Source organism: Peromyscus maniculatus, chromosome 15 (genome assembly GCF_049852395.1).
Source record: "Peromyscus maniculatus bairdii isolate BWxNUB_F1_BW_parent chromosome 15, HU_Pman_BW_mat_3.1, whole genome shotgun sequence".
Lineage (NCBI taxonomy): Eukaryota > Metazoa > Chordata > Mammalia > Rodentia > Cricetidae > Peromyscus > Peromyscus maniculatus.
In genome coordinates, this window is record NC_134866.1 from 80,312,182 (window position 1) to 80,332,367 (window position 20,186).

Below are 20,186 nucleotides of genomic sequence, written 5' to 3' on the forward strand. Positions count from 1 at the left end.
TTCGAGTCACTGGTCAGGGTTGTCCATGTGATTTCCCTACTGTTGCCCTTGGTTGCTCTCAGAGGGTGAAGGTGAGTCTCTATTGGTACCTCACACTTAAGACACAGGACCCAGACGATTCTAGCTGAATCTGATCTGAAGGTCTAGTCTCCTTCCTGCAGTCTAGCTTTGATAGTACCGCATAAGCTGCCCAGGTAGAAAAGCAATCGATAGTCTTATTTAGGTATGATGCTTATGAACTATAACAATGACCAGCATGGCAAGATATCTCTAAAAGTGAAATAGTGACACTCATATCTTGGCAGTAGCCGACAGCTGGCTAACTGGACTCAAGGCCCACGCAACAGCAGGGAAATCACGCCTGGTACTAGAAACCTAGCCGATTTCCTGGAGCTAGTGAGGTCATGGATCTTTTAGAAGAGAACCTACTATCACCACTTCACTGAAAACCATCCTTGTACCCCCAGGTAAGTGCACCTCTCACCCTTCATCAAAGACTGTTAACTTTACAGTAAGTGGAGGGCGTTTCAGAAAACCACAGCTAGTCATGAAAGAGATCAGTGGATTGTGGGAAGCTCAACCCCAATAGATACAACTACAGCATGACTCCTTCGCCCAAGACTCTGCAAACATCGAGGAAGAGGGGGCAGAAGAATTTCAAGAGCCAGAGGACTGGAAAGGCTGCTGTGATATCATGTCTTCTGAAATGACAGTGAGGCTGAGCCCATGATATTTCAATTATATGACTGCCTCAACAAGAACTGAGCAAAGGCAACAGCAGTCGACATGCTAATGTGGACCAGGGGAAGTCTCACAGGATCTCACCCCTAGGTGAAGAACCCACAGGCAACTAATGACTGCTGAGGGAGGGAAACAGCCTCGCCCAGGGATGGAACCCCTAATTGGTTATGCATTTCCAAGTGGTCAGTCCAGAAATCATATGCAGATACACCTAAGCCACACTAAACGGGCTCACTTTATTTATATTTATATCATATTTACATATTTATGCATATCTATATAACAATAATCAAAGAAAAGTATTGATTTGAGAGGGAATGGGGGTAGGGGAGGGGTTGGAGGGAGAAAAGGGAAGGGGTGAAGTGAAATATTATTTGTTGAAAATCTGAAAAATTTTCAACAAATAATAAAAAAAAAGTTAGATGGTTAATCCACATCATAGATAAGGTGATTTCTAAAATTTCTGCTTTATTTTTCAGCTACATGACTGAACTATTTATAGCACTCTATTATTCTACCCAAAGGACAAGAGTATGAGATGAAAACTTCCATTTATCACATTGTTTCTATTTTCACTTTTTAAGAAATGCAAACATTTATTACATACTAACTAAACAGCAGGCACTAAGATAAGTGCTACAGACTTAGAGTTGAATTAATACTGACCTCTGATCTTGATAGTACCTAATCATTTATTCATTAAGGAAATATTTTTTTTTACTTTCTCTCATGTGCTAGTCATTGAGATATGGCTGTAATAAAACTGACAGAAATTAAGCTAACATTCTTGATTGTGGAGATAGAAAGTAAGCAGGAAAGTTAAACACACACACACACACACACACACACACACACACACACAAAAAAAAAAATATACCCCTAAATATAAATACAACCTGCATTTAGTGTAAGTTGTATGGATATGATTTTAGGGATGACCACTTGGTATTGGATTACCAATCAGTAGGCGTATCCTAGGGGAAGACTGTTTCTCTCACTCTTAGCACTAGTTGCCTGTAGTTCTTTGTCTATGGTTGGGGTATCCATGAGATTTCCCTTATCATATTATCATGTCTATCGGTATTGTCTTTGTTTTGATCTTGTTTAAACAGGGAAGCTTCATCCAGAAACTGGAAGTCTGAGATGAAATCTAAGTGAAGACCTGGAATGTCATTTCATTTGGGCAGTGACGGGGTCAGGTCTACATTTAGAATGTATCATTCCGGCCATGGGAAGTATGCACTATAACAGGGTGACTCGAGGCTGTTCTGATGGGTCTGTGAGAGATCGTGATATTCCTAGCATTTGGTGTGCATCGGGGAGGGACAGAGAGGTCAGGAGAGACCTGTAAAGCACACCCAGGAGAACCCCCTTGCATAAGAGACTGGGAGGTAAGAGGAGTCAAGTAGCTTTTAGCCTGTAGTTAAAAAAAAAATGTATATATAGGCTCCACTGCATTTCACACTTGCTGTGAAACCATTTACTATATCAGTATTTTACAGCTAGGTGTTGCCCACTCATACTTCTACTCCATTCTGTTTCAAGTTTCTTCTAAGTGCTGACACTGACTCACCAAGTTCCCTTCCACGCGGTGGAAAACACCTGGTAGTCTCCTCTCTGGTGGGTGAGCTGTCTCCTCCCCATGGAGTGTCTCTGTGGTCAGTCACAAGGCACAAGCCAGTGGAGAGGAGAGGAGGAGGACGGGACACAATCCTGTCATATCCAGATTCAGTGCATGATAGAAATACCTAGCTGAGGACATACTGTGCTGACTGTTTGAGCCAACCTATGTCTACATAAAATGGTGGAAACAGTAGCGTGAAAGAGGTGCACAGGGCATGTGTCCCAGCTAGCTGTCTAGAGACTGTCTCTGCTGAGAGGTGGTTAGTTGTGCTGGGAATAGGTTGCCTTGGCTAGTTGCAAGGGGCAGGAAGAGAGTTCTGTTTTTTCTTTTTTGTATTCCTTTGTTTACTAAAACACCCCCCACCCCACCCCACCAAATACAGAATGGTGGGTTTCAGGTGCTAGGAAGGTCTCAGTGTCGCGAGTCCACAGCAAATTATCCAGACTAGTGACTTTGTACTGTTGACTCTGCTGTCACCAATTGCTGTTGAGTTTCTGTTTCTCATGGAGTGGGATTGGGGGTGGTGGGTGGGATGCTCTTTTTAGAGTTGTTTGTGGAAAGCTGCATGACAAAACATTGCCTAAAGCTCTGGTGTTTGCCTGCAGGCCCTAGTTGGGGCCATGGTGGGAACGAACCATTGTTGGTTTCCTCCAAGTAAATGACTTAGTTTTTTCACCTCTGAAACAGGAGCTGATGCCATCTCCTTGGTCTGGCTGTTTAACGGGGGATTAAATGGTACTTTGTGCACAAAGTACAATGTCTAAGTGCTGTCTACCATGACTTGCCTTGTATTGCTAAATTACCGACATCAAGTCTCTTTGTTTCTTCTTATTTAGCAGTAGGAGAGATGTGGAAACTTTCTGAGTCTCAGATATAGAAGGAACTAAAATTAAAGTTCCTTTCTTGGTGTGTGCTGGAATTTTTAACAGTATAAATTTCCATGAAAAATAAAGCTGCATTTGAGGTAAAGAAAAAAGATGTTCAAGTACATCCAAGTTGAGAGAGTTCCGTGGGTGGCTTCCAAGGGACATCGGTTCCCTGCAATAACACATGAATCTGCTCACAGTGAACGGAACTGCTCAGCAATGCTGGCTTCCTGCCCCTTCCACGATAGTTAAGTATAAAAATCTTGACTCATTGAGCTTATCTTCACTATTGTTGTTTTCATGGTGGGTTTCTAGTGCATTTCAGATGACTAAGTTTGGTGTTATGAACATGAATTTTTTTTTGAATGATGGAGAAATCATGATTGTACAGGGCTGGCTCCTTTAGAATAGTGAGCACTAGAAGGTGGCTCAAAAAAAAAAAAAAACAAACCAAAAAAAAAAAAAAAAACAATGTCTGGAATCACACACAAACAAAGGCTATTTCCATCAGGAAATTTTTTATTTAGACACATTTTCCCATTCACTCTCATGTAAAATGTAGGAGACAAGATGACGTGGCATTATTTTTCCTTTGAGAGAACATGCCAAATGCTCCCCAGTGAAACTGGTGATGCCTTCCGTTTTCTCTCTCCAGTAACTTCCAGTAAGCAGTAAATACAACTTTAGGAAGAAATAACATTCAAAGATCAGTCCCTTCTAGAAGGATCCAGTGGAAGGAGAATATTTGTTCCCCTCCCACCCTAGAGAACATCATCCATTGGAAGTTTCTACTCTTTTGTAAACATGATCCTCTGGTTTCAAGGAAGTGAATTGGATAAAAAACTCACATATTTAGCTCTTTTGGTGGGGGTGAGCGAGAGGGAGAGAGATGGCACAGCATTTAATTTGATCCACTTAAAAGGAAAGGCTAGGGTAAGTGTGTGTTTTATTCCAGTGAGTGCAATGATTGTACAATTAGGGGTATTTAGATATGGATTTTGCGCTATAGTCAGTAGGAATCCTATGGCTTTTATTGATGCTGGGCTTTGAAGTGGGCCTCTCTGATAAATGGTGGACTGTCAGAAATCAGGTGCTTTGGGTGTGTGCGGGAGCTTGTGTGTGTGTGATGTGGACATTTGAATAGCAAATGAGTATGTGAAGGGACTTTACTGAGCCAAATGAAAGACGTGATGGGCTTGATTAGCTCCATCCCTTAAAATCCTATGTATTCCAACAGTTTGGGACAGGCTTTTCTTCCATTGCTCTGCATGCCCAAGCATGTGGTGTGACTGCCACATTCTTTTTTCATAATGGGATGTATATTAACTATGCACCCCTTTCAGAGAGCAGTGTTTTAATCATTCTCTATTGATTTATACATCACTTCAGTGTTGCATATTGAAGGCCTCTTATTCTAAGTCTGCTTTAGCCACATTCTCATTCTGTCTACCTGACTTGCATAATGTTCTGGGACTCCCTTAGTTCCCCTCACCCCCACGGGAAGCAGTGAGGATTAGGAAACCACCAAAGGTCAGACACACTGTTACCTTCTCTCTGCTTTCTGAGGTGCAAAGATGAAATTAATGAGCTTAGAGAAATATTGTCGTTGTCCATAACTGATAATAGGTATCAGAAGTAAGTTAAAGTTAATAAATGCTGAGCTTGAGCTTTGGCGTGAATCTGAATGATTTATTGCAAGCTGGGGATGCCAAGAGAATGTTTTGCATTAGCTGAAGGAGTAGGGTAATGATGAGAGGAATCTGTCAATCAGGGCCCGGATTTCCTGCAAGAGGAATATTGTAGGCAGGGCTCTGAGCAGCCTCATGAACAGTGGTTGTTCCTTGAACCCAGGGTTGTTGCTCCAAGGTGGCCAATACAAATGGGACTATATATGTATTTTCTTCTTTTGTCTTAATGTTAATTTGAGTGAGAGGAAGTGAAGATATGGTTATGAGCATGAAGGGTGCTTCCATGGACTGGAATAAATAAGCTGGGTCCCCCCCCCCCATCCCGGCCCCACAACTTAGAATCTCATTTGTGTTGAAAGGCCAGAGCTAGGATTTACATAGGAAGAAAGTCTGCTTACTTCATTATTATTCATGGTCGAATCCCCAAATCACCTCCCTGAAGAGATGTATTCTTCCCAGCAAATTAAAACATCTTTTTTTTTAGAGGACCAAATGATGATGGCGTCAACTATTGATGAAGATGAATAGGTAATTCTTTTCTCAATTTCTATATTCCTTCTCCCCCTACTGTTCAGGGTAGGGCTTGTTCATTTAAACCAAGATCCAATATTTCATTTACTCTCCTCTCTGCAGGGTGTGTGCATTGTGCAAACCTCTTGGTTAGGTACTGGAAGAAAATGTTTGAAAATGTGATAGCTTATTATAAGGACATTTGACAACAGAGAATTTGCTGGTGACGGATTGCCGATAGCTGGTAATTTAAAGGGATTCTGAGCAGTAGTTAAGGTCCAGAGTTTTCTTCACATTAATCAGCTCAGATCACGAAAGCCTACACTCCAAATTTCTTTCAAAACCTTTGTAAAATATAGGCTTTGGGAGGCCACCATGCAATACATAAGGTGACTGTGCATACACCTTATCCTTACTCTAGTTTTATCTCTACTTAATTCAACTATCATAAGTGGAGATGCAGACTGATACCATGCCATTTTACTTTATGGACTTACTTATAAGTACCAAAAAGAGAAAAGAGCATTATAAAGCAAATCGTGGGAATAAAGCAAATACATTGGAATGAAACAGGATTATTGACTAAAAATTATAGATAACAGAAACAGTTGTAAAAATTTAATCTAAGTAGGGTTTGGAATTGGTACTCTCTTCTGTCATCAGCTACACTATCGTTTAATCTCTTATGCGTGTGTGTGTGTGTGTGTGTGTGTGTGTGTGTGTGTGTGTGTGTGTAGGCGATGCCATGATGTGCTCCCAGAGATGAGAGATCAACTTACAGGAGTCAGTTTTGTCCACCGTGTGGGTTCCAGGGTGACAAGAACCCTTACCCACTGAACCATCCTCCTAGCCCCATTATCATTTCAGATAAGCACTCACTGTGTGTGTGTTGGGGGTGGGTGGTGGGTGGCACATGTCCGTAATCTGAGTACTTGCGAGACTGAGGCAGGAGGATCATGCCTTCAAGGCCAGTGTGAACAAATTAGCAGGAACTCTGCTTCAACAAAACAAAACAAAGCAAACACTAAACTGCGTCTTGAAAATATTGGAGCTGTGGTTTATAGAAGCCATCCTGGATGGACCACAGATGAGTGATAGATGAGAGAGGGATTTTTGACCTCTAAGGAGAGCCACAATTACATGCAAACGCCTGCGTTTCATCATGGCATGTATTATGACAAAGTGGCATTGGGTACAACTTAGCAATATCCAACCTTCAGAACAGCTGTTACCCTGGGGTCACTGGGGTATATCTGTCAGACATGAGCACAGAGAATAAGGTATGCTGTGAACAAGTCATGATAGCTTAATCGAGTCATCTTCACGGGGATGCTGCTTGATTCTTCTTTGAAGAGCATCTAACACCACGGCAGCCTATCAACTTTTCTTGCCTTAACAGTCTTCACTTGCTACTTAGGTTACATCTGTTCATTTCTAAAATGTAGCAGCGGAAGAAAACAAAACCAAAAAACCCTGTGTGGTCCCCATTCAGCTCTGGCTTCCCTTGGGTGTTTAATCTTTAAACTTCCTCTTTAAAAAGCTCTTTAAAACCTGCGTGTCTTCACTCGCGGCTCTCCTACAGAAGAAAAGTCTGCCTTCCTGCAGCTAAACTCTGGTGCCTGTTCCTCCTCTTCCCTAAAGCTGGTGGCCTCTCTTGGCTTGCAGGCTTCTTTCATTGACCATTCTCTTATTTACAGGCAGGCTGCTTCTGCCCTGGTTTCTCTTCTGTGCCTCTTCCCAGCTAGAGGAGCTACCTTTGCTGAATCTGCTGATGCAACTTAGCTCACTTGTTTACCAACACCTTTTCCAGCATGGATCAGATCTGTAATCCCAACAACGTGGGACCGGGAATTCAAGGCTTGCTTAGGCCACATAATGAGATACAAGCAAAGAAACAAACACTACTGCCAACAAAAACCCCCAAATATTCAAGATCTAAAACTAACAACAAACCAGGTTGTATCTTTGCTCCTCAAATCCAAGTCACCCCTGCTCTCCCAGTTAATGACCTCCTAGGGAACTTGGCTTTATTCTGTTCTTCTGTGGGCCCTCTCCAGTCAGGCACAAAGACAGCTTTCTTCCACCTTCTCTGGTAGCTACTGTCCCACCTCCTGACCCTGCAGGGACCAACTTCCTTTAGTAGCTTCTCTCCACTGTCCAGTTCACTCTAGACCTTGACTTAAGTGGCCTTGCTAGAGTATACGTCTAACTTGCCTGTCAGTCTTTCAGACGTTGACACCTGATTTGTTCGATGTCTTGGATGAACACTGTGTGTTTTGAGATGCAACTTGCCCTTGGAACACTGTTTGCAGTATCCTTTATAAATTGGTCTCGTCCTCCTCTTCACACATTGTCTCTCTTCTTTCTTTCTCCTATGGCTCAATCTCTCCACAAATGCCCTTTCCTGGATCCACTGTAAGTTCCCTACATACCATGCTCATTTAGGCTTCATTGGTCTGTGTAGGCCTTAGCTCTGATAGAAAGGCTGTCTTACAACGCCACATCTTTCTGGAAGCCTTTGCTGCCCCAGGCAGGGCATCTCAGGTCCTTCTCCATTCCAGGACACTGCACTTTCCTATTCTAATGCTGATCACTTGGTGCTATGGTTGTTATTTACTTAGCAGGCTAGGTTTTTTTTTTTTTTAGAACCAAGATTTCTTAAGGGTAGAGGCACCCTTGGTGGTATTTGTACATCTGCCACTTGGTAGGAAGTCAACACAGGGTTCATTGGATGGAAGATGAGTGACTACATCATCCGTCTGCAGATGGCTTGGCATCTGTATGTATTGGGATCTAGACACAGGGATTTTCCCTTTGTGCATGGGATGGCCAGGCAGTCTGTTCCAGCTGTGCAGAAAAAGGAATGGATCTGATGAGACAAGGGTAGTTTGTGGAGTTGATCAGCTTTCTTCTGTCCTTTACCCAGCTAACTTGTTCCTTTCATTATCTGCCTTTGGGATGATACTGTTCCATTTCTATACCTTTTCTTGTCTCTGACCCCCATCCCCAACCACCATGCTCATGCATACACGTAGTTTCCTAATTGTACCTCTACAATTATGTTTCAGGTAGACCATTTAACAATTCCTAATATAGCAAAAATTATCCTTAATCAGTAGTTGGCTAGAACCTATAATTTGGTCATATACTTAGTTTAATGGGTCATAACTTATATTTGCCTGATGAAATTATCATAGGGACTGTCAAAAGAGTTGCATTAGAATAACATTATAGTTAAATTTTTGGAAATGTTTGCTTCAGTGGGATGCATACCAGACAATAAAATATTTTTCTTGTTTTTTTTTTTGTTATTGTTGTTGTTAAATAAGTTTTAAAGTTACGTGAGACCACGTTTCTTTAAGTTGCCTGCGATTTACCTCCTTCATGATCCCTTCTGTGACAAGATAATAAGTGATACCTAACCTTGTCATCAGGCTTTCCTAACACCTTCCTCTTTTTCAGAAATGTAAAAAAAACAACAGTTCAGACTTTGCTTGGCCTGTCTTTTGTGCTGCCACCTTTTCATTTTTGCTTTTTATACACAGTTGTTGCCCTGTTAACCTCATGTTTAGATGCATTCAACTTACCGGTTGGTTCCTGGGTGGGGCATTTTTGAAGTTCCCAACTGGATTGCAGTCTCTTGAGGCTACAGAGCAGTCTGGGGATGGGCGTCAACGAGCACACAGTACAGAACCAAAGTGACAGGCAGACTTGGGTGATTTGTCTAGTTCCTTAATTTTTCAGGTGAAAAAGTGAGGATTTCCAGAAAGATCCTGTTTTTTTTTCTTCCTCCCTTCCCTTTCTTTCCTGACCAACATTTGTTCATTCGTTCGTTTGTTCATTCATTGATTCATTTGTTTAGAGGTGGGGGGAATCTTGCATGGTCCAGGCTAGCCTCAAACTATGCACAGTGGAGGCTGACCCTGAACATTTGCCTTCACCTCCCTCTCCTCAGTGCTAGGATTATAAAAAAGATCCTATTTTCAAGCAGACTTTATCCTCAGAAGCAACAGAGGAATGAAGAGACATGTTAGAAAATTATTCTCTGGAGAAGATCATCTGTGAATGAAAATCCAAGTTCAATGGGTTAGGGACACTGTCAGGCATTTCTGTGTAACAGTTACCTCTTACATTAAAACGTTGTATCCTGTGGGAAGCACCTTAAGCCGGAAGGTAAACAACTCAAAATAGCTTGAGGAAGTCCCTGAAACTGATCAGATTCACTAGGCCCCTCCCAGCTAGAGTAAGCAAGGAAAGTTGAGAGCTCCCGCTCTCACAGGAGCAAAGCCAAGCTGCAAAAAAGACTCTGGAAGAAGCAGAAACCAGCCTGAGGCATCTGGAAAGGACACTCTCCAACCTGTTGAGCTACCTGAAGGCTGTGCAGCGTGCTCCAGGTTCACAGCTTTTACCCATGCTGGGGTGGCTTTGCTGATGCAGCTGTCTTTGAGTCATTTCTGCTCCTGTAAATGACCCCTCACCCATATTTCTATAAGTAACCCCAATAAAACTCACTGGGTCACCAAGTTGAGCTTTGATGGGATCTGTACTTTGTTCTGTCCTGGGTTCTCTATCTGAGGTGAGTAGACGTCCATATTGCATCTCCCCAGGAAAAATTGTGTCATACAATGCCCTCCGGTGCTTATGTAAACACATCATGACTTTAGTATGTGGCCATGGAAAACAGGAGGACTTATTTAGAAATAAAGTAAGTCTCGTGTCTATATTTTCTTCCTCTCTCCATCCTTCTTTCCTCTCATCCCTTTTCACTCCTTCCCTGCTTGCTTCTTGAATATTGAAACATGTCTTCTTATTTTGAAACTTCCTTTCTCTGCAGGGTGTGCTATTAGACACCCAGAAAAGATTGTTACTGTCTGGCAGGGAAGAATAATCCTCAAATGGGAAATACTGCCTCTCGGATGAGACGCAGGGCATCATGGGCAGCACCATGGGCCATTTCTTCATTGCACTCAGAAGTTTTACTCTGAACTATTCCCTATTGCCTTTGTCTTAATTCAGCTTTCTCTATGAATAGTAGAACTTAAACAAAGGTGATTTATCTCTAAATCTCTGGACTTTCTGATCGAGACTGAGTGGGTTCCAAATTTCTAGGTTCCCCTTATTTGGAGGAGAACTGCAATAGAGCTTCTTGAGATGGTGGGGATATTGTATTTTGTAGCAGGCTCCAGACAACAGCCACTGGCTATATGTGGCTTTGTGTCCTTGAAATGAGATTGGCACAACTGAGAACTGATATTTGAATTTCGAGGTAACCAGTCACACATGGCTCAGGCTCCTGCACTGGATAGAGAGTTTGGAGAGCTTGAAGATGTGTTGATTTGTGTCTTCATCCATTCCTATTTTCTGTGGGTCCTGGCTCTGCCCACCAGCGTCACTGCCATCCTTTGCCCCTTTGTTTGGGCCATTCCATGGGTGGTCATTTCAGACCTGTCAACCTTCCCTGCCTCACCCTTAGGACAGCCTTTACACTGCACCTGAGAATTGTTTCATGGAAGAAGACAGTTCGGAACCGTGAGAAAGGATTTGTTGTTAAATCCCTGATGCCCAATTCACTTGTCATTCATGTTTTCTTTCTGACAGCATAAATACAGTTTATCTAGAGCAATTGAGCCTTTTAAAAAATGAAAAATTGAAGTGATTTTTTTCCCCTATTGATATTATAACTCAAAATTACTGATGCCATTGAAACTACTGAGAGGTCTCAACTTGCTGTCTTGAGACTGCAGAATTTTTTATATTCAGAAAGAATCAGACAAAGTAATGTGTATAAGCAGCGATGCCAGAAAAATTGGTAGATATAACTTTTACTTGATACTAGTGTTGTACAAATGTATAATTTGTCCCCATGATTTTTAGTTTTGGATGAAGCTGAAGACAGTGTTTGCATGTGCTCTCAAGAGAGGCTAGCCTACTGTCTAATATTTCACATTAAATGATGTACTTATTAAATACAATTCTCCATTTTTTCTCTTTCTGTATAACCAAGGAATTATTTGTCCTAAGAGCCATGGACCTTGGCCACTTACCGATGATATGTAAAGTTTTGTATCTCTATGTGCATGTGTCTGTTTGAGTAGCGGGACTATGACTGTATAGGGTTTACTGGAGTCCCCGAGACCTGCCCACAGTTAAGTCACTTACTAGATTGAGACCGTGCTGACTGTGGCCATTTTTGTTTGTCACACTTGGCTAGTTTAGTGTCTTCCTACTGAACAAGGACTCGATACATGAGTTTAGAATGGAATTGGAAACAGTTCTTCTGCAGGTGGCACACATCACCTTTCTTTTTGTCTAAACAAAAAGGATCTCTGATGACCTTTCTCTCCTTTCAAGCTTCTGATGTTCGGTTTCCATTATTGCTTCAAGACAGGGTGAAGGGGAATGCTTCATCTTAGAACAGACAGCTGGAGACAGAGGGTCTGGAGAAGTTACTTTTGCTTGCTCATTTTCACGTGTCCTGTTCTCTACTGAAACATACTTTCCTATAGGCCTTGACATTGCTTGAAAGGATGTCACTGTCTCCTAGTTTTGTTTTCCCGCCCAGAACAGGCTGGTGACTCCACCACCAATGTCACAGAAGTTAAACCTTGGACCAGTTGCTAATCATCTCCCTTCTATTCCACATACCCCACTTGGGAAAGCCGGAGATGGCACACAACACTGGGAGAAGTGTGGTACCCAGTACAGTGGCTTTTGTTCCCCTGTGTATGCCTTGGCTTATGTGCAGCTCCCTATCTGCTCACGTACAATTGAAGATACAGTTTTGCTCTTGACAGGCACCAAAATACTGTTGGTGAATAGCAAATTACATAGAGACTGACGTACAGATTCTGATGAATTGAAACAAACTGATAACAACCAGTTTGCCAGTGATGGAGAAAGTGGTCCCTGCTAGGGCTATTACAAACCTTTTTGGGAAAAGGAATAGAAATGAATAAAGATTAAAGTAGTATTCTTTATTCTTTCATCAGGTATAAATAATGCTTGTTATTTTCTTTGCTATCATTTTGGTTCTTTGAGCTTTTTTTTTTTTGTGTGTGTGTGTGTGTGTGTGTGTGTGTGTGTGTGTGTGTGTGAGTCATGACGATCTACAGGCTCACTTAGAGGGTGTGATAAAAGAAATGAAACTGGTTTCCATGTGTGGTACGTGGAAAGCAGACTTCAAAAGATGGAGGCTGACAGGGGCTGTGTTGTGGTAACGCCCGCGTTACCGATACCCGTTCACCATGTCTGAGCGAGGGGCTGCGGATTAAAAATAGAGACAAGAGACAGCAAGTCATTTGCCATGGCTGAAATGCCGAATGCCGTTTATTGAAAGAGGGAAGAAACCTTAAATACAGGCTTACAGCACAATAGAGGATCCCCGGAGGGCAGAAGTTTGCTACCCAATGTTCTACATTTTTGTATCTAAGTTGTTTACACCAAATGCAGGATACAGGAACAGAGAACCTTCGGTGATCTCTCAGGTGATGTTAGGTGAGAAGGAAACCGGCAGGGAATCTGAATAGGGAGGACATCTGGTCAAGGTGGGCAAGCAAGGTGGCGGCCATTCACAGTGGGGGGCCGGGGCCCACAGGGCTGCTCTTCTGCCCGTAAACACGATGAATGAGAAACCGTGATAAGAAGCAGGGGATGCTCTAGTTGGTGGGACATGTTGGCAGAGCTGGTGTGTGGTTGGTCACACGACGTCACCATGAACACGTGACGTATGTGACATGTATATACTTAGACCAGAGGGCTCTTGACATATTAGTTACCCTTTGCTGTATAGGGAAATTATCTTCCAAATTTAAGCGGCTTCAGAAACCAAAACCAAAATGTTAGAATCCAAAGTTTTCTGAGGTAGTAACTCTGGAGTAGATTAGATTAGCTGAGCTGTCCTGCTCCAGGTCAGTTCTTGAGGTTGTGGCCAGGAATGCAGCCAACTGATGGCGTGACAGGGGCTGGAGAGGGTACTTTCAAGATGGCTTCCTCACAGTGCAGACACATTGCTGCACGCTTCTGTCCAGAAGCCTTGATTCCTGAGTCGTCCCAGGTAGACCTCTCGACAGGGCTGATTGGCTGCATGAATTACGATAGCAGTTTCTTCTGTGTGAACATGAGGCAGGAGGAGCTCAAGTGTGAGTCCACAGATCTGAGTGGAAATATAGGCAGGGAAGGAGTTCACCTTTTGTAGCCAGGCCTCAGAAGTCACACATCCTTTGTGTGGTGCTCTGTTCCTTAGAAGCAAGCCCCAGACTCCGGTCTGCACTCAAGAAGAGGCTGTTCATGTCGTTCATGAAGGGAGAAGTGCCACAGAGAGGGATGATGTTATTGGAGCACTACCCCTGACCAGCAGAGAATCTCCGCTTAGTGTGGCATCCCTTTGGGCACCTTGATCCCTTCATCGTTGGCTTCTGGGCCCTTTCTGTGTCTAGATCATCCTGATTGGGTTTTGTCCTTGGGAGACTGTGCTTCTGTGGGAGGACTTTTAAGCCTGTTCGAGGATTCTGAGCGAAACATCTGCACGGGCAGCCTTTCTTTGGCTGGTATTGATTACTTCTCACAGCCTAACTTCTAAGTCACTCTCTTGGCTTTGATCAGTCAAACACGTCTTCAGAAAGGCTTGAGGCAGGGGGCAGTGTAGCTGATAGAAACTCTGTCCTGCTGTAGACTCTACCCTGTCATTTGCATTCTGTAAGAACGTAGATTTGGCTTAGTTAATACCTGGAAAGAAAGAGCTGCCTCTCCTGTAAGCAGATGCCCCCAGAGCACATGTTGCAGGAGCCCCGGCAGCTCGGAGTAGACTCACCTAGCCACAGATTGTGTCATGTGGCCGCTCCATAAACCAAGAGGGGCAGTTAACAGCCTTGGATTCTGGGTGGCTTCATGTGTATATATTTCAGTTATTTCTGGTTCATGTTTCATAACTAGGGCTCTGCTTGGTTTTGGCCTCAGTCTGGGACGTGCTGATGGAGCTGCCCCTGTCCAGAGCAAGCAGTCAATGAAACGGGAGTGAGGAAGGGCTTGTGAGCATGTGGTTGTGCACCTTAGCCCGGGCATGGTGCACATCCACTTTTCTCATGCTTACTGGGCAGAGTCCATGAGAATTTTTTATCTTCAAGGTGGAACACTCAAAATGGTCTCTTCCACACTCAATGGCTTCAGCATCTACTATGTGAAAGCATCTTCCAACCTTTGAAGATTTACCAGAGAATGACACACACTCAAGTTTCTGACTTTGGGAATAAAACAGGAATGGGGAGAGTGGGAGTCGGGGAGGGGGGAGTGGAAGAAATCCCTATTCTGAGCATATTTTCCTGTAGATCAGATTAGGTGATCTTAACATGTTCTCTTCCACAGTGAAAGTGTTGTGACTCAGGTCTGTCTTCTGAAGTGTGTGTGTGTGTGTGTGTGTGTGTGTGTGTGTGTGTGTGTGTGTGTTCAGGTGTTTGGGGTGCACTGTGTATACAAGAACATGGAGGTAAGACATCAAACTCAGGTATAGTTCCTTAGGCGCATCCATTTCAATTTTGAGACAGGGCCACTTCATTGCCCTGGAGTTTGTTGATTAGCCTGAGCTCCTGTCCAGCAAGCCTCAGAGATCCCCCTGTGGCTGTTCCCGCCCCCAGTGCCATGTTTACGAGCATTCTCCCACACTCCAGAGTTATACTGTGCGTTCTGGGGGTTGAACATGGATCCCCCTGCTTGTGTGGCAGGCATTTTTCTGAAGGAGCCGTCTCCGCAGCCTGACTTCTGGGGTTTGGTTGTACTGAATACTTGGACTGCTCGTATTCCTTTCCGCTAACATCTTTGACCTTTTATTTTCAAACTTGATTAAGTACCATTGTTGTTGATTAAATTTTGAGCATGAGGTATTATGACTGCCTAAGATTTTGAATTACACAAATCTCTAAAAGGTTTCAGGTGGCTTCCCTCTTGGAGAGCGGTTATTGAAGTCTTGAATTATTGACGCCTGCCTCCATTGTCATCTTCCTATAGATCTTCCCTTTTCTTTAATTAGCTACAGTGCCTTATTAACTCATGAAAAATGCCGCCACTTAATGGTGTTTCTGTGATTTGTGTACTAACCGTTTCCAAGTTTTCAGAAATGATTCTCAAGGTTGACTTTCTCACTTTTTCCTCTTCTCCTCACTGGAGAAGAAAGGACCCATATTTACATATGGTACATTTATTTCACATCTTAGTGAAATGTCATTTATGTAACGCAGATGTAAAATGATCTCATACTCTCAGATAGATAATCCTGCTGTTCCCTCCTTGAGGACACTGGGATATTTAGCTCCAGCCTGCTTGAGCTCTGGGTGGGGTGGGGAACAGTCAGCTTGGCTTGACCTCCGGGGGCAGGGGTTCTTGTGGGAGGGGAAGGAGATGAGTGTCAGTGTGGCTCTTCAAAGGTGATGGGGACTGGGCTCTACACGAAGGAAGTCCGACATAGCCAGCGGTATCATTTCCTGTGGGGAAGGGCATCTCAACTTAATTTCAGTCTTTTCTTTCTGCCTCCGGGGTGCATCTCTTTGCCGCGTGGAGAATCTGCTGTCTTGAGAGGCTCATATCCCAAGCTGACTGTACCTACCATTTTGCTGAGTGTTGGGGCTGTAGATGAGAGATGAGGCCGAAGACTTGGTAGTGATGCATTGACCAAGGGACAGTATTGTGCTTTTCTGCACCAAGTGCCTGGACCCAGTCATCAGTGTAGTAGTTCGTGATTTTTCCTGCCACACAGGCTGAGTCTTTTTCCTCAGTACGCCCACTTTTTGACACTTCTGGTTTTTGTAGGTGACATCCTTGGCGCTCTCTGTCCCCTGGTACCTGCGGCTGTGTAACTTGACTGTGAAGGATTTGGGGGTTTCTTGGTATTATGAAGTTGGGGGTTGTGCTGTGACTTCATCCTCTGGTCCTTCTGGGTAGGCAAAGGAAATTGTGAAGAACCATCGGTAGGAGTCTCAGCAGGTTGCTGGGTGTGTCTCTGGGTAGGTCTTCCTTTTGGTTTAAGCTTCAGGGCTCTGGTCACGTGTGAACACTTTGGGAAGAAAGCATCAGAGCTGCGGTTCTCAACATGGGGGTCATGACCTGATTGTGGGTCACATATCAGACATCTGCATCATGATTCATAACTGTATTCAAAAATTACAGTTATGAAGTAGCAACTAAATCATCTTGTGGTTGGAGGTCGCCACAACATGAAGAGCTATATTAAAGGGTCGCAGCGTTAAGAAGCTTGAGAACCACTGCATCAGGCTATTGTAAACTCTAAAGAGAGACCAGGAGGAGAGGGCAGTGGAACACCGGCGAACACATTCTAGACCAGGAAGACTGGGAATCTGCCGTGTTTCTCGGCTCAGCCCCTTGGGGGGTGGCTGATCTGGAGTTCCACAGTGCAGGACTATGTGCAGTCTCGTCCGTCTAAATCCTGCCCACCGTGGGGTTGCGTCAGCACGTTCTGCACTGTGCCCTGCAGAGAGGCGCATGGTAGATCATTTCTCTACTTCGGTATTTTCTCTGGACATCATCTCCCTATGTCAGTCTTTGCTCACAGGCGTGCTGCAGATACACGTTCCTCCCTCCCTTTTGTGTGTGGTTTGCTTGGGGTGAGTTTTTAGTTCTGCTAGTTTGTTTCTTTTGGAGGTAGTCTTAGGGGCTTGGAGAACGGTGGAGTGGAAATGGTCCAGAAGTACAGTAAGAGCCTCATTAAAAAAAAAAAAAAAAAAAAAAAAAAAAAAAAGCACACAATAAGAATTGAAAAGAAAGTGGGCCCAGGGGACCCTCTTTCGTGTCTTAATTGGCCTGTGTTAGTGTGGACCACACTCAGCAGTAACTTGGAGCTCTGAGTCTGTGACAGTAACCCACAGGTACTGGGCTGTGTGTACGAATGGGAGAGAGGCAGGAAAGGCAGGAGTCAGCAGCTTTGATACCTTTGTTAAGTTACTTAAATTCCCTGATGAAAACACCCGTCAGAGGGTTTTCCTGCTTAAGTGAGATGACCTGCAGAGAGCAGTTGGGATGGTATTTGGTCTGGATTGGGGAGGCTCAGGCATTGAGACCACAGATAAAGGACTCTTCCTAGTCACCTTGCTTGCTTTTCCCCCCCAGACATGTCAAACTCATTCTCATGTCTGGGCCTGGTACTCCACATTCCCTTGGTCTGGAAACCTCCCCTTCCCCTTCCTGAACAGCGTCCTTCCATCTCACACGTCTCTAGCAGGTGTCTCTACCCACCCCAACCTCATCAGAGCCATCACCGCTAACTACCAGTATTCAAATGTCCTCACTCAAAGCCATATTCTCCTTTCTTCTGGATAGCCAGGGTTACCATGTGAAGAAAGAAATGGTGTTAGTCATCACCTTATCCAACAATGTTTGGAGCACAGCCAATGCTTGGTGAATTTGTTAAATGAACCAGGCACCTGCAAACTTGTTGTATAAACATCTGGACAGTTAGTATTTTAAGTTTCTTGGGCTATATTCCTGTCATACTACTCAACTCCACTTTTATACACTGCATATGTAAGACATAAGTGTACCAGTGGTCCATCAGCGTTTTATTTGGTGCATGTCTGTGCTTTGCCAATGCCTGGAATTGCATTAATGATGAAGGTCGGAGATAGAGGTTAGTGGTTGTCATGGCTTATATAGCTAGGTTGTACCTAGGCTCCTTAGTGATAGGAAGGATGGTTTAGCTTTTTTTTTTTAAATTTTTTTATTCATTTTTATATACCAACCACAGATCCCCCTCTCATCCCTCCTCCCACTCCCCACCCCATCTCCCCCTGCCCCTAACCCGTTCCTCATCCCCCCTCCAAAAGGGTAAATTCTCACATGGGGGGACAGCTAAGCCTGGTACATTTAGTTGAGGCAGGACCAAGCCCCTCCCTCCTGCATCAAGGGTGAGCAAAGTGTCGACCATAGGTAATGGGATCCAGAAAGCCAGCTCATGCACCAGGGATAGATCCTGATCCTACTGCCAGGGGGCCACTCAAACAGACCAAGCTACACAACTGTCTCCCATATGCAGAGGGACTAGTCTGGTCCCATGCAGGTGCCACAGCTGTCGGTCTAAAGTTCATGAGTTCCTCTGAGCTTGGTTCAGCTGTCTCTGTGGATTTTCCCATCATGATCTTGATGTCCTTGCTCATAGGATCCCTCTTCCTTCTCTTTGACTGTGCTTTTGGAGCTCGACCTGGTGCTTGGCTGTGGATCTCTGCATCTGCTTCCATCGGTTACTGGATGAAGGCTCTATGATGACAGTTAGGGTATTCACCAATCTGATTACAGGGTAGGCCACTTCGGGTACCTTCTCCACTGATGCTCGTCGTCTAAGCTGGGGTCGCCCTTGTGGATCCCTGGGGATTTCCCTAGCACCAGGTTTCTCCCTGTCCCCATGATGTCTCCCTCTATCAAGGTATCTCTTTCATTGCTCTCCCACTCCATCCCTCCCCCAGCTCGACTGTCCCGGTCCCTCATGTTCTCATCTCCTATCCCCTCCCCTCTGTTGCCCTGTTTAGCTTTTAGAGAAATGTGGAATTGGAGGCCAAAGACCATGGTGCTGGTGAGGCAGCAGCCTGGCTTCTGACATCCACGATGCTATGCATGTATAGCGAGGGACAGGCTTCCCCAGCTGGACCAGCCACATAGGTGTGGCTTCATCAGTCAAAGCTGTGCATCCCGTGGTATGCGCTGGGTTTTGTTCATCTTTAAACAGACACATGACAGAGAAAAGGATCACTTAAAATCCTCATATAAGAAAAAAAAAATAGCGATCCATTGTAAATTTGGGTTCTTAAAATTACATTTAGTTAGCTCATCATAATTGTACATCTATTTACATTGTGATATTGTTGAAATACATGTATACAGTGTATAAAGATCGGGTTACAGCAAAGTGGCAGAACGATCGCCTCCAACTATCATCATTCCTCTGTGTGGAAAGCATTCAGATTCCTCTACTGGCTAATTAAAAATGTAAAGTTAAATATATTGATTATAAATAAAGTAAATGAACATTAGAAATCATTCCACCCATCAACTGCATCCGTTTGCCACCCTCCGTCCGTTCTCCCGACATCCCCACCCGCTCCCACCCCCAGGAAGCGTATTGAGGAGCACACTCCCCTGTCTGCAGAGCGGAGTTCTGTGCTCCCGGGCAGACTGGAAGTTCAGACCTGCAACTTTCTCTTAGTGTGTCTTTGGATTTCGGCCTTCGGATGCACACGGGTTCAGCACAGAAATCCTCTCCCCAGTGAGATGTGAGCAAGAGGGAAAAGGATGGACCCCAGGGCATGGAAGACCGAGTCAGGTCAGAGGCTGAGCGTAAGGTGGCTTTGTGGCTCATCTGCCTGAGTCTGTTTTCAGCCCTCTGTCAGGAGACAGCATGTTCACACTTTCTGAGGTAGAACTGGTTGACACAGCAGCTGGCCAGGTTTCCTCTTGGAGGTTCTTGTGCCATCATGCATTTTTTGTTTTGTTCTTTGGGAGGAAGGGAAATAAAGAATTCTCACTCTTATTGGCTAAAATTGGGTATGATTTTATTTTTTTCTTTTCCTTTTAAAAAATTTTTGATTTTTGTGTGCATTGATGTTTTTGCCATAGATGTTGGGTCCCCTGGAGCTGGAGTTACAGATAGTGGTGAGCTACCATGTGGGTACTGGGAATCGAACCCAGGTCCTCTGGAAGAGCAGCCAGTGCTCTTAACTACTGAGCCATCTCTCCAGTCCTGGGGGTGGTTTTAAATAATAGTTC

At 44.1% G+C, this 20,186-nt stretch overlaps 1 protein-coding gene across 1 annotated transcript in view; it reads left to right on the plus strand.

The window, feature by feature from the left end:
* Mast4 (microtubule associated serine/threonine kinase family member 4) overlaps nt 1-20,186 on the plus strand; it is a 594,548-nt gene that overhangs the window by 134,423 nt on the left and 439,939 nt on the right. The window lies entirely within an intron of this gene.